Source organism: Neovison vison, chromosome 2, assembly GCF_020171115.1.
Source record: "Neovison vison isolate M4711 chromosome 2, ASM_NN_V1, whole genome shotgun sequence".
Classification (NCBI taxonomy): Eukaryota; Metazoa; Chordata; class Mammalia; order Carnivora; family Mustelidae; genus Neogale; species Neogale vison.
In genome coordinates, this window is record NC_058092.1 from 130,002,396 (window position 1) to 130,016,080 (window position 13,685).

Genomic DNA, 13,685 nt, shown 5'->3' on the forward strand with positions numbered 1-13,685 from the left:
CCGCAGGAGATTCCTTTTCACCTCAGCCCCCTTGGTTGCTCCCCCAGAGCCAGCAGATAGATCCTGTCTTGTCACTAGGAGAAAATTGGAATGCGAGGCCGGCTGCCCAAGCATCCACCCTTAGTACCCTGCTAGGGCGACGTTCCATATGGGACACGCTCGAACCATCCTACACTTTTCTAATGTCCTGCAGTATGAATCCTTGCCTTTTGGAGCATCTCACATCAGCCAAGTGGGAAAACCTCGATGGCTTTGTGATGCACCCCACCCCTTTATGAAGGGGAAATCATGAACAAGAACTCCAACCTGAGCCAACGTCTGATCCTCACCCTGACTTCAGATGCATGAGATCTCGATTCAGCTCTGCAGAGTGTGCCTGCCGTGCCCTCGCCCAGAAACCTAAGCCTAGCTTGTGTTCTCAGACTTATTTCCTCACACTACTGGTCCACAAGCCCTCCAGGTAGGCAACTCCATAACTACAATACAGCACTCTGCCTGCCCTCCAGAAGAAAACCATTGCCCTCTGGGGCTATGCAGAAACCTTAAATGAGGATTGACCTGCACGCCACTTGACTGTACCCCAATATACAGGCTGCCCTGGGTACTAATGCCCTTTCTGACACAGCCTGAGCCTGGACCTGAGGGTTCACCAAGGGGTGAACGTGAAACAGAAAACAGAACTCCTCCTTACCCATGGCAAGAAAACTTGTGGTTGGCATTTTTCCAACGTTCAATGTAGGAGAAACTGACATTCACCATGAGGCCCTGCCCAAGCTTGAGTACAGCCAGGGCATAAACACGCATTGTGACCCTCAGCATGAGGCCTTTCCTCTAGGAAGTCCTCTCAGTGGCTGGACCATTAGACGTCATAATGGGTTTGCCATGCCTCTAGGCCCCAATTTTTAACCAGATTTCTGGTTGTTCAGTCGCCCTGCCCCAGGGCTCTGCTCGGAAATCCCTCTTGCTGTAGAACACCTGAGGTAACAAAACAAACAAACAAAAAAACCGGACTCCTCCCATCCCACAGAATGAGCCCAAACGCTTGGGATCAGGCCAAATCCCCAGAGAGGAAGACTCGTCCTTTGCCCATGAGGTCTCCTGGACATTCCACAGCCATCCGTGACACAATATCCAGAGACAAAAGCCTGAGCAAGCGCCTCACACTCGCCCTTTGTTCATATCCTGAAGAGGTCTCCTCACGGTCTGTAGATCAGTCCTACCATACCTATGACCCAGAACTTAAGCCGAGTTTGTGTTTTCAGAAAACTGTCCCCAAAGCCCTGGCCACCACACCCTACTGGCTCAGGCCCCTGGAGCCAAATCTGAGGACTGTAACTGCACTCTACCAGGGAATTTAGCCCATTCCATTGGCCACAACCCTCCAAATAGGATAAACTTTCAAAGACCCCGGGGCCATCGCAATAGAGTTGGCTGACCAGGACAAACAGGGGCAATCAGAGCCCATCTGAGCACCTACCTGCACTCAGAGAAGTAGACAGATGTCTCCAGAGGTAAATTGGAACGAACAGGCCCCTAGGCCCCAATCAGATCCATTGCTTTGGTTTCCAGGCATCTCTCCTCAGAGGTCTGGATTCCAATACCACCATATGGCTGTTTCTTGAGGCACCCATCAGAATAAATCTCATCTCCACATGGGAAACTTGTGCATTGGAGCTGTGTCAAAGCCTCTGCTTAGGAGAACCCCTCAGGGCCCTGGTGCCACCGCCTCATACCAAGGTCTCCATGGACACAAACCCATATTAGGATCCATGCAGGGGAGTCTATTTCAACTCAGTCCCCTCAGTTGCTCCCCCAGATCCAGCGGATTGAACCTGTCTTGTCGCTAGGAGACAATGGGAATGCGAGGCGGGCTGCCCAGCCATCCATCCTTAGAACTCTGTTCGGAATCATTCAGTATGGGAAGTCCGGGAGCCAAACATCAGGTCTCAATGGTCCCGCAGAAGAATCTTTGTGGTTTGGAGCATCTCACAACTCCCATTGTGGGAAAATATCCATGGCCTCATGATCACCGCCCCCTTCATGAAGGGGACATCAGGGACAGAAAATCCAACCTGAGCGATCATCTGATCCTCGCCCTGACTTCAGATGCACGAGATCTCGATTCAGCTCTGCAGAGTGTGCCTGCCGTGCCCTCGCTTAGAAACCTAAGCCTAGGGCACCTGGGTGGCTCAGTGGGTTAATGCCTCTGCCTTCAGCTCAGGTCATGATCTCAGGGTCCTGAGATCGAGCCCCACATCAGGCTCTCTGCTCAGAAGGGAGCCTGCTTCCCCCTCCCCTCTCTCTCTGCCTGCCTCTCTGCTTCCTTGTGATTTGTCTGTCAAATAAATAAATAAAAAATCTTTAAAAAAAATGAAACCTAAGCCTAGCTTGTGTTCTCAGACTTCCTTCCTCACACTACTGGTCCACAAACCCACCAGTTTGGCAATTCCATAACTACAATGCAGCAGTCTGTTTGCCCACCAGAAGAAAACTATTGCCCTCTAGGGTGACCCAGAAACCCCAAATGAGGATCGACCTGCATGCCACTTGACTGTACCCCAATTATGCCACTTGACTGTGCCCCAATTATACAGGCTGCCCTGGGCATTAATGTACTTTGTGATACAGCCAGAGGCTGGACGTCCCGACCCACACCCAGCCAGCTGACCGCACTGTGAGTACATTGGACTCTCCATGGCATTACATCGTCATGTCTTCTCAACTTCAGTTTTCCAGCTTCAGAAGCTAGACCTTATCTCCAATCACTGCTCAGGGTTGAACATGATGCGGAAACCAGAAATCCTTCCCAATGGCAAGAATCCTTGTGTTTGGCATATTGTCCAACCTTCAGTGTAGTTGAAAGCAGCATGGACCATAAGGCCCCGCCAATGCTTGAGGGCCACATTGGTCACAAACACGCATTGTGACCCTCAGAGTGAGCCCAGTCCTCAAGGAAGGCCTCTCAGTGGCTGGAACAAGAGATGGCATATTGGGTTTGCAATGCCCCTAGGCCCCAATTTTTAACCATAGTTCGGGTTGTCCATTTGCCCTTCCCCAGGGCTCTGTCTCGGAATCCCTCTTTTGGTGCGACACCTGAGGTAACAAGACTGAAAAAACTCCTCCCATCGCACAGATTAACCCAAAACAATTGGGATCAGGCCAAATCCACATCGAAGAAGACTCATCCATGGCCCATGGGGCCTCCCCGACATTCCACGACCATGGTTGACACAAAATCCAGAGACAAAAGCCTGAATAAGTGCCTCATACTCGCTCTTTCTTCATATCCCAAAGAGTTCTCCTCACGGTCTGTAGATCGGGCCTGCCATACCTACGACCCCAAACCTAAGCCAAGTTTGTGTTTTCAGACTTCTGTCCCCACAGTCCTGGCTCACACACCCTCCAGGCTAGGGACCCTGGAGCCACATATTAGGACTCTGCCTTCCCACTTCATGGGAATTCTGCCCATTCCATTGTCCACAATCGTGCAAATTTGGAGAAAGCCCCAATGTCCCCAAGGCCTTTCCAATAGTGGAGGCCGCCCGGGACATACAATGGTGGTCTGACACCAGCTGAGCATCTACCTCCACTCCTACCATAGATGGATGTCCCCAAGGAAGAAGATTGAACCGGACAAACCCCTAGGGATGAATCAGATCAATTGCTGTTGTTTTCAGGTATCTCTCCTCAGAGGCCTGGTTTCGAATATCAGCATATTGGGGTTTCCTGAGGCACCAGTCAGAACATATCTCATCTCCACATGGGAAACTTGTCCTTTGGAGTTGTCTCAAAACCTCTGGTTAGGAGGGCCACTGCCCCATTCCAAGTTCTCCATGGACACAAACACACGTTAGGACCCATATGCAGAAGATTCATTTTCAATAAGTCCCCTTGGTTGCTCCCCCAGAGCCAGCAGATCTAACCTGTCTTGTCGCTAGGAGACAATTGGAATGCGAGGCGGGCTCCCCAAGCATCCACCCTTAGAACCCTGCTGTGGAGCCGTTCCATATGGGACGTCCTGGAACCTTCCAACAGTACTTAAATATCCTGCAGAAGGAATCCTTGCCTTTTGGAGCTTCTCAAAACTCCCAATGTGGGAAAACCTCGATAGCTTTGTGATGCCACCCCACCCCTTTATGAAGGGGAAATCATGAACAGGAACTCCAGCATGAGCCAACTCTGATCCTTGTCCTGACGTCAGATGCACGAGATCTTGATTCAGCTCTGCAGAGTGTGCCTGCCTTGCACTTGCCCTTACCTATGTCTAGCTTGTGTTCTCAGACTTCCCTACTCACACTCCTGGCCCCTGAGCCCTTACATTTGGCAATTCAGGACCCACAATGCAGCACTCTACCTGCCCTCCAGAAGAAAAATGTTGCCCTATCGAGCTTCCCTGACACCCCAAATGAGGATAGAGCTTCACGGCACTCTACTGTACCCAAATTATATAGTCTAACCTGGGCACTAATGCACTGTCTGACACAGCCTAAGCCTGGACCTCCTGACCAACACCCAAAGAGCTGACCACACACTGAGTACCTCCGACCTGCCATGGCCTTACCTCGCCATCTCTTCCCAACCTAGCTTTTCAGGCTTCAGAACTTAGACTTTAACTCCAAACCCTGCCAAGGGTGATCATGATACAGAAAGCAGAACTCATCTTACCCATGGCAAGAAACCTTGTTTTTAGCATGTTGTCCAACGTTCAGTGTAGGAGAAACCAGTTTTCACCATGAGGCCCCGCCCATGCTTGAGTGCAGCCAGAGCAAAAACACGCATTGTGACCCTCAGCGTGAGGCCTGTCCTCTAGGAAGTCCTCTCAGTGGCTGGACCATTAGACGTCATAATGGACTTGCCATGCCCCTAGGCCCCAATTATTAACCAGATTTCTGGTTGTCCATTCTCCCCTCCCCATGACTCTGCTTTCGCATCCCTCTTTTGGTGCGACACCTGAGGTAACAAAACAGAAAGGTCTCCTCCTGCCCACTGATTGACCCAAAACAATTGGGATTGGGCAAAATCCACAGAGATGAAGTCTCGTCCAGTGCCCATGAGGCCTCCTCGACAATCCAGAGCCAATGTTGACACAAAATTCAGAGACAAAAGCCTGAGCAAGCGCCTCACACTCGCCCTTTGTTTATATTCCGAAGAGTTCTTCTCACGGTCTGTAGATCAGTTCTGCCATACCTAAGATCTGAAACCTAAGCCTAGTTTGTGTTTTCAAACAACTGTCCCCAAACCCTGGCCCACACGCCCTACTCTCACAGGCCTCTGGAGCCAATCCTGAGGACTGTACCTGCCCTCTCCAAGGAAATTCTGCCCATTCCATTGGCCATACCCCTACAAATAGGATAAAACTCCAACATCCATGAGGCCATCCCAATAGTGTTGGCTGCCCAGGACAAACAGGGGCAATCTGAGCCGATCTGAGCACTTACTTGCACTCAGACATGTAGACAGATTTCCCCAGAGGTAAATTGGAACAAACAGGCCCCTAGGCCCAAATTAGTCCATTGCTTTGTTTTCCAGGTATCTCTATTCAGAGGCCTGGATCCCAATAGCAGCATATGGCTGTTCTTGAGGCACCCATCAGAACAAATCTAGTCTCCACATGGGAAACGTGTGCATTCTATCTGTGTCAAAGCCTCTGGTTAGGAAACCCCGTCAGGGACCCGGTGCAACCGATGCTTTCCAAGGTCTCCATGGACACAAACCCACATTAGGACTCATCCGCAGGAGAGTCCATTTCAACTCAGACCCCTCAAGTGCTTCCCGAGATCCAGAAGATCTAACCTGCCCTGTCTCTAGGAGAAAATTGGAATGAGAGGTGGACTGCTCAGCCATCCATCCTTAGAACCCTGCTCGTTCTGTATGGGAAGTCCTGGAGTCAGCCAAAGGTATCAATGGTCCCACAGAAGAATCTTTGTGGTTTGGAGCATCTCACAACTCCCATCGTTGGAAAACCCCCTTGATATCGTGATCCACCCCCCTACATGAAGGGGCCATCAGGGACAGAAACTCCAACCTGAGCGATCATCTGATCCTCGCTCTGACTTCAGATGCATGAGATCTCAACTCAGCTCTGAAGAGTGTGCCTTCCATGCCCTTGCCCAGAAACCTAAGCCTAGTTGTGTTCTCAGACTTCTTTCCTCAAACTCTTGGCCCACAAACCCTCCAGTTTCGCATTTCCATAACTACAATGCAGCACTCTGCCTGTCCTCCAGAAGAAAATCATTGCCCTCTGGGGCTACCCAGATCCCCCAAATGAGGATCAAACTGCATGCCACTTGACTGTACCCCAATCATACAGGCTGCCCTGGGCACTAATGTCCTTTCTAACACAGCCTGAGCCTGGACCTCCCGACCCACACCCAGCAAGCTGGCCACACACTGAGCACATTGGACCCGCCATGGCCGTAGGTCTTCATGTCTTCCCAACCTCAGTTTTCAGGCTTCAGAACCTAGACCTTATCTCTTATCACTGCCCAGGGTTGAACATGATGTAGAAATCAGGACTCCTTCCCCATGGCAAGAAACCTTGTAGTTTATGTTGTCCAACATTCAGTATAGTTGAAACCAGTGTGGTCCATGAGGCCCCGCTCATGTTTGAGGGCCACGTTGGCACAAATACTCATTGTGACCCTCAGCGTGAGCCCAATTCTCAAGTAAGGCCTCTCAGGGGCTGGACAAAGAGACAGCATATTGTGCTTGCCATGCTACTAGGCCCCAATTTTTAACCATAGTTTGTGTTGTCCATTAGCCCCTCCCCAGGGTTCTGCTTTGGAATCCCTCTTTTGGTGGGACACCTGACGTAACAAAATTGAAAGAACTCCTCCCATTCCACAGGTTGACTCAAAATAATTAGTATTGGGCCAAATCCATAGAGAGGAAGACTCGTCCATGGCCCATGAGGCCTCCCCGGCATTCCACGGCCATCGTTGACACAAAATCCAGAGACAAAAGCCTGAATAAGAGCCTCACACTCGCTCTTTATTCATATCCCAAAGAGTTCTCATCACTGTATGTAGATTGGGCCTGCCATACCTACGACCCCAAACCTAAGTCGAGTTTGTGTTTTCAGACTTCTGTCCCCACAGTCCTGGCCCACACACCCTCCATGCTGGGGTCCCTAGAGCCACACATCAGGACTCTGCCTGCCCACTCCATGGGAATTCTGCCCATTCCATTGTCCACAATCGTACAGATTAGAAGAAACCTCCTAAGTCCCCGAGGCCATCACAATTGTGGAGGCCGCCCAGGACAAACAAGGGCAGTCTAACACCAGCTGAGCATGTACCTCCACTCATACCGTAGATGGATGTCCCCAAGGAAGAAGACTGAACCGGACAGACCCCTAGGCCCTAATCAGACCCATTGCTTTGGTTTCCAGGTATCTCTCCTCAGAGGCCTGGTTTCCAATATCAGCATATGGGGGTTTCCTGAGGCACCAATCAGAAAAGTCTCGTCTCCACATGGGAAACTTGTTTTTTGGAGATATCTCAAACCTCTGGTTAGGAGACTCCTTCAGGGCCCGTGTGCCACTGCCCCACTCCAAGGTCTCCCTGGACACAAATCCACATTAGTACCCATCCTCAGGGTAGTCCATTTCAGCTCATCCCCCCAGTTGCTCCAGAACCATCAGATCAAACCTGTCTTGTTGATAAGAGACAATTGGAATGCAAGGCAGGCTGCCCAGGCATCCATCCATAGAACAGTGCTCTTGAGTCATTCCATATGGCACGTCCTGGAGCTATCCAACAGGTCTCAATTGTCCCGCAGAAGGAATCTTTGCAGTTTGGAGCATTCCACAACTCCCAATGTTGGAAATCCTCCATAGGCCCAAGATTCCGCCCCCCTTTATGAAGGGGCCATCATGGACAGAAACTCCATCCTGTGCCAAGTCTGATCCTCGCCCTGACATCAGATGCACACGATCTCGATTCAGGTCTGCAGAGGGTGCCTGCCATGCCCTCGCCCTGAAACCTAAGTCTAGCTTCTGTTCTCAGACTTCTGTCCTCACACTCCTGACTCCGAAGCCATCAAGTTTGGAAATTCCAGACCCACAATGCAGCACTCTGCCTGCCCTCCAGAAGAAAAATGTTGCCCTGATGAACTTCCCAGACACCTTAAATGAAGATAAACCTACACGGCACTTGACTGTACCCAAATTATATACTCTAACCTGGGCACTAATACAATGTCTGACACAGCCTTAGCCTAGGCCTCCTGACCAACACCCAGGCAGCTGACCACACACTGGGCACATCGGACCCACCATGGCCTTAGGTCATCATCTCTTCCCAACCTCGGTTTTCAGGCTTCAGAACCTAGACCTTATCTCCAATCACTTACCAGGGGTGAATGTGATGCAGAAATCAGAATTCCTCCTTTCCCATGGCAAGAAACCTTGTGGTTGGCATGTTGTCCAAAGTTCAGTGTAGGAGAAACCAGCATGGCCCATGAGTCCCCGCCCATGTTTGAGGACTGCATTGAGCACAGACATGCATTGTGACCCTCAGTGTGAGCCCTGTCCTCAAGTATGAACTCTCAGTGGCTGTACCAAAGTCCCGCATATGGGGTTTGCCACACCCCTAGGCCCCCAGATTTCGGGTTTTCCAGTCGCCCCTCCCCAGGGCTCTGCTCTGGATTCCCTCTTCTAGTGGCACACCTGAGGTAAAAAATCTGAACGGACTACTCCCATCCCAAAGAATGACCCCAAAATCTTGGGATTGGGCCAAATCCCTAGAGAGGGAAACTCGTCCATGGCCCATGAGGCCACCCCGACATTCCACGGCCATCGGTGACACCAAATCCAGAGACAAAAGCCTGAGCAAGTGCCTGACACTCACCCTTTTTTCATATCCTGGAGAGTTCTCCTCAAGGTCTGTAGATCGGGCCTCCCATACCTATGTCCACAAACCTAAGCTGAGTTTGTGTTTTCAGATTTCTGTCCCCACAGCTCTGGCCCACACACCCTCCATGCTTGGGCCCCTAGAGCCACACCTCAGGACTATGCCTTCCCTCCCCAAAGGAATTCTGCCCATTTCATTGACCACAAACTTGCAAATTAGGAGAAATCTCCAAAGTCACAAAGGCCATCCCAATAGTGTAGATTGCCTGGGATGAACAGAGGCGATGACACCAGATGAGCAACTACCACCACTCAGACCCATAGACAGATGACCTGAGAAAAGAAGATTAAACAGGACAAGACACTAGGCCCTAATCAGATCCAATTCTTTGGTTTCCAGGCATCTCTCCTCAAAGTTCTGGTTTCCAATACCAGCATATGGGGGGGTTATTGAAGCACCAATGAGAACAAATCTTGTCTCCACATGGGAAACTTGCTCATTGGAGCTTTGTCAAAACCTCCGGATAGGAGAATAATTCAGGGCCCGGGTGCCACCATCCCATTCCAAGTTCTCCATGGACACAAACCCACATTATGACCCATCCTCAGGAGAATCCATTTCAACTCAGCCCCATTGATTGCTCTGCCAGAGCCAGCAGATCAAACGTGTCCTGACGCTAGGAGACAATTGGAATGTGAGGCGGGCTTCCCAGACATCCATCCTTAGACCCTGTTCTGGAGTCATTCCATATGGGATGTCCTGGAGCCGTCCAACAGGTTTCAATTGACCCGCAGAAAATTCTTGTGGTTTGGAGCATCTCACTACTCTTAACATGGGAAAATCCCTATGACCTCATGATGACCCCCTTTATGAAGGGGCCATCATGGACAGAAACTCCCACCTGAGCCAACGTCTGAACCTCGCCCTTACTTCAGATGCACGAAATCTCGTTTCAGCTCTGCAAAGTGTGCGTGCCGTGCCCTCGTCCCGAAACCAAAGCCAGGCTTGTGTTCTCAGACTTTCGTCCCACACTCCTGGCCCAAAAGCCCTCCAGTTTGGCAATTCCGGAGCCAGAATTCAGCACTCTGCCTGCCCTCCAGAAGAAAAACATTGCCCTATGGGGCTACCGAGAAACCCCAAATGATTATCTTCTGCACTCCACTCAACTGTACCCCAATTATACAGCCTATCTGGGCACTAATGCCCTGTCTGGCACAGCCTGAGTGCAGACCTCATGAAGGACACCTAGAAACCTGGACCCAAACTGAACACATCGGACCCGCCATGGCCTTAGGTCATCATCTCTTCCCAACCTCGGCTTTTAGGCTTCAGAACCTAGACATTATCTCCAGTCACTGCCCAGAGATGAACATGATGCAGAAATCAGAACTCCTTTTTCCCCATGGCAAGAAACCTTGAGGTTGGCATGTCCAAGGTTCAGTGCATGCTCAATGAGGCGTCTCCCAAGAGTGAGGGCCGCCTTGGGCACAAACACGGATTGTGACCCTCAGCATGAGTCCACTATTCAAGGAACGCCTCTCAGTGGCTGGACCAAGAGTCCGCATATGGGGCTTGCCATGCCCATAGGCACCCAGACCTAACTAGAGGGCGGATAATCCAGTTGTCTGTACCCAGTGTTCTGCTCTAGAATCCCTCTATTGGGGGGACACATGAGGCAGAATACAGGATTCCTACCTTCCCACAGAATGACCCCAAACTCTAGGGAGCTGGGCAAATCACCATAGAGGGAAACTTCCACAGCCCATGAGGCCACCGCTACGTTAAACGACCATCATGAATACAACATTCAGAGACATAAACTTGAATGACCGACTGTCATTCGCCCTCCTTTCTAATCGCGAAGAATTCCCTTCACAGATTATAGATCATTCCCGCCATAACCGTGGCCCCAAACCTCAGCCGAGTTTGTGTTTTTGGATGTCTGTCTCCACAGCCCTGGCCCGCCCAGTCTCCAGGCTGGGGCCTCTGGAGCCACACCACAGGACTGTCCTGCTCTCTCCTAGGAGACTGTGCCCATTCCATTGCCCACAACCACACAGAATAGGAGAAACCTCAAGGCCCCCAAGGACATCCCACTACTGTAAGCCACCCTGGACACACAGGGGCATCCTGACACAAGCTGAGCAACTACCTCCACACAGACATGCAGACAGATGTCCGCAGAGACAGAAGATTGAACCGGAATAACCCCTAGGCCCTAATCTGAACTCTTGTTTTGGTTTCCAGGTGTCACTCCTCAGAGGCCTGGGTTCGAAGACCAGCATATGGGGCTTTCTTGAGGCACCAAACAGAACACTTCTCGTATCCACATGGGAAGCTTCCTTGTTGGAGCTGTGTCAAACCCTTCAGGTTGGAGAGTCCTGCAGAGTACCTGAACCACCTGAACATTCCAAGTTTTCCATGTACACAAACCCACATTATGACCCATCCTAAGGAGAGTCCATTTCAACTCAACCTCTGGGTAGCTCGCCCAAGAGCCCACAGATTGAGCCTGCCTTGCCCCGAGCAGCCAGTGGGAATGTGAGGTGACATTTCCAGGCATCCATGCTTAGACACCTGCTCTCGAGTCTTTCTGTATGGGGCGTCCTGGAACCATCCAATTGGACACAACTGTCCTGCAGAAGGAAACATTGAGGTTTTGAGCAGCTCACAACTCCCAGCGTATGGAAACCTCCCTGGCCTCATGAGGCTCCCACCCCTTCAGGAAGGGGCCATCATGGACACAAACCCCAGCCTGAGGCAACGTCTGATACTCGCCCTCACCTTAGATGCAGGAGATCTTGATTCAACCTCTACAGAGTGGGCCTGCCGTGCCCTCGGCCCAAACCTAAAGCTAGCTCGTGTTTTCAGACTTTCTTCCTCACACTCCTGGCAAACAAAGCCCTCCAGACTGTGAATTCCGGAAACTCAAAACAGCCTTCTGCCTGCCCACCAGAAGAAAAATATTTCCCTATGGGGCTCTCCAGAAACCCCAGTGAGGATCAACCTGCTCGGACCTTGACCGCACCACAATTGGATAGGCTGCCCTGGGCACTAATGCTGTGTCTGACACAGCCTGAGGCCAGATGTCCCGACAGACAAGAAGACAGCTGGCTGCACACCCAGCACATCGGACAAACCATGGCCTTATGCCATCATCTCTTCCCAACCTGGGTTTTCAGACATCTGAACCTAGACATTATATCAAATCCCTGCACACGTGGGTACCTAAAGCACAAATCGGAACTCCTCCTTCCCCATGGCTGTAAAGCTTGCTATTGGCATGGAGTCACACCTTCAGGGTAGTAGAAACCTTCATAGCCCCTGAGGCCACGCCCAAACTTGAGTACTACCTTGGGCACAAACTCGCATTGTGACTCTCAGTTTTAGCCCCGTATCGAAGTAAGGCCCCTCAGGGCCTGGACCAAGAGCCTGCATATGGGCTATGCCAAGCCCCTATGCTCCCAATCCTCACCAGAGTTCGAGTTTTCCATTCGCTCCTACCCAGGGCTGTGATCTGGAGTCCCTCTCCTGGAGAAACACCTGAGCCAAACAACAGGATTCCACCCTTCCCACAAAATGACCCCAAAATCTTTGGAGCTGGCCCAAATCCTCAGAGAGGGAGAGTCTCCCATAGCCCCTGAGTCCACCCCTACATTCCACAGCTATGCAGTACACAATATCCAGAGACAAAAGCTTGCATGACTGCCTCCCTTCTGCCTTTCTTTCATAAGCTGAGGAGCTCCCCTCACGGTCTGTGGATCCAGCCTGCCATACCCTCAGCACCACACCTAAGCCAAGTTTGTGTTTTCAGACTTGTGCACACAGCCCGGACCCACACACCCTCCAGGCTAGGGCCTATGGGACACACAGAAGGACTGTGCCTGTCCTCTCCAAGGAAACTGTGACCAATCCACTGGCCACAACCCTACAGAATAGGAGAAACCTCCAAGGCCTCCGAGGCAATGAAAATAGTGTAGGATGCCCTGGACTAAGAGGGGCACTCTGACACCAGCTGAGCAAGTATCTCCACTTAGACATTCAGACAGTGTCCCCAAAGACAGAAGATTGAAATAGACAGGCAGCTAGGCCCTAATCTGAGCTAGCTTTGGTTTCCAGGTGTCTCTCCTAAGAGAACTGGTTTGAAGACCAGCATATGGGGCTTTTCTGAGGCACCAAACAGAAGCTCTCTTGTCTCCACATGGGGAGCTTTTTTATTGGAGCTGTATCAAACACTTCGGTTAGGCGAATTCTGCAAGGCCACTGAGCCACCAGCACATTCCAAGGTCTCCATGGACACAAACCCACATTACGTCCCATCCTCAAGAGAGTGCATTTCAACTCAGCCACCTAGGTAGCTCACCCAAGATCCAGTAGTTCAAACATGTCTTGTCGCAAAAAGCCAATGGGAACGCGAGGTATGATGTACAGGCATCCATTCTTCGAACCCTGCTCTCTAGTCCTTCCGTATGGGACGTCCTCAAGCCATTCAACAGGACTCGACTGTCCTGCAGATGGAAACCTTGTGGTTTGGAACAATGCACAAACTAGGTATATGCTGGTGTCTAGGGTGTTGTGCAGGATTATCCAACCCTGAGGGTTTGGCCCAGGTCGAAGGGCACGGTTTCCTTCTGGGGACAGGAGATGTTCTGTTGTGTGGCTCAGGGACCACATGTTGTGTCCTAAGTTGGTATTACAGAACAGGAACCTGAGGACAGATGCCTGAAAACCTAATCTAGGGTTCCAATGAGGTCCTAGGGGCATGTCAGGTTCAATATTCTGACCCAGGATCATTGACTTGGCTGTCTTCTTGGATGTAGGTGATCAGGGTGT